This window comes from Triticum aestivum, chromosome 7B, assembly GCF_018294505.1.
Source record: "Triticum aestivum cultivar Chinese Spring chromosome 7B, IWGSC CS RefSeq v2.1, whole genome shotgun sequence".
In the NCBI taxonomy this organism is placed as follows: domain Eukaryota; kingdom Viridiplantae; phylum Streptophyta; class Magnoliopsida; order Poales; family Poaceae; genus Triticum; species Triticum aestivum.
This window is the reverse complement of record NC_057813.1, coordinates 343,177,253-343,178,954: the sequence shown is the minus strand read 5'-3', so window position 1 is coordinate 343,178,954 and position 1,702 is coordinate 343,177,253. Positions and strand designations below refer to the sequence as shown.

At 41.4% G+C, this 1,702-nt stretch overlaps 1 long non-coding RNA gene across 1 annotated transcript; it reads right to left on the bottom strand.

Annotated features, from left to right (window-relative positions):
* Nucleotides 1-398: 398 nt before the first annotated feature.
* On the bottom strand, nt 399-1,099 carry LOC123159668 (uncharacterized). The gene is made up of 2 exons (XR_006479842.1): nt 837-1,099; nt 399-724 (listed from the first exon to the last, which is right to left on the bottom strand). It is a non-coding gene; the product is annotated as an uncharacterized lncRNA (long non-coding RNA).
* Between the last annotated feature and the right edge of the window lie 603 nt (nt 1,100-1,702).

Sequence of the window (1,702 nt, the reverse complement as noted above, 5' to 3'; positions counted from 1 at the left end):
AACATCAGAAGCCTTCCACATAGAGACAGCTGCAGGTGAAAGTGAAAATCCGTACTTTTACCAGGACGATTCAAGTTTATAAAAAGACACATTTGTGTTCTTTAGTAAGATTAGCTGATCTAAAGGTCTAAATTTTGATCTGTTGAGAGTATGATCGGCCCCAATGAAAGTGGCTCGACTAACTCAAAAACAGCAAGCCCGTGACATTGTGCATTAAGATGACGATTACTGGGGCATGAATGCTTTGTGCTTCTTTTGGGGGCATGATTCTTGGCTGTGAGGCTTGTTTTTTCACATTTTGTTCTACTTTAGCCTTTTTGAGTTCCTTATGTGCCTTGTGCAACAGAGCATATGCATAATGATGGGATGAACATTGTAATACAGATAAAAATATAGTAGCAGCATCCCAACTCCATTCTAAGTTAAAAATGGCCAAACATGGTTTTTCTCAGTACTAGGTGACAGTCCAGTTCATTCAAGATGGTGGAGCTCCCAGGAAGAAAGAAAAAGAGCAGTTTATCTATAAAAGAGTAGAAACAAGGTCATCGCCATTGGCTGGATCTAAGAAGATACTCTATTGTTGTTCCTCCTCCGCAACCTTGAGCTCCTCCTCTTTCTGTCCACCATCCACCTGGCCTTCTTCTCCTCCTACACCATGATACACCTCCTGAATTGATCCCACCTCCGAGCGCCAATCTCAATTTCCACCATCAACCTACATCACCTATTCCTCTCTTCTGTTTGTTTTCCTTTATTTATCTTGTTCTGCCTCAATCCCAAAAACCAAGAACCCTAACCCTAGAAATTTAGAAATTCGTGGAGGAGGGAGATCTCACCGACAGTGAAGAGCAACGCCAGAGAAGGCCACTGTCGCCGCCCAGCTCGCGTCGGATCATTGCACTGCCTACATCGCCTCCTGCTCGCTACACGCGCCTCCGGTTGGTCCCTCAGGTGCGTGCAGCCGTTGTCGCCGTCTCAGGTGGCGCCGCTGTCGCCAGAGACGAGAGGGGTGGGGAGAGAGGAGCAACTGTCTGAGCCGTGAAAAACGCTGACACCTCACCCACGGTCCCCTCGGTCGATCGACCCGGGCGAAATTACATATTCCTCACCCGCGGTTATTAATACTCTCTCTCTCTCTCTCTCTCTCTCTCTCTCTATATATATATATATATATATATATATATATATATAGGAAAAATCTATCCTACCACCTGGTGGTAGTTACCCCACATGTCTCATATACTACCATGTGGTACTATATATACTATTTTATTATTTTAAATATGTTCATATAATATATCTAAGATAATTCAAAGCAAGTTACATGAAAAAATTGCACATGAGCTCATAGTTTTTTTATATTTGTGAAATACGTACATATTTGTACGTAAAAAAGAGCATACTCAAAAAATGGTACATACTACCTAAAAATTTGTATATATACTATCTAATCATTGTTATATACTACATACTACACGTACATACTCTCGGTTTCGACAGATACTACATACAACATATAAAAATGTTTCCTACAAGTAGTATCTGTCGAAACCGAGAGTATGTACGTGTACAAATGTTTCCTACAAGCAGCGGTAGTTACCACCGCTTGCGTTTTATATGTTGTATGTAGTATCTGTCGAAACCGAGAGTATGTACGTGTAGTATGTAGTATATAACAATGATTTCCTACAAGCTAGTTACC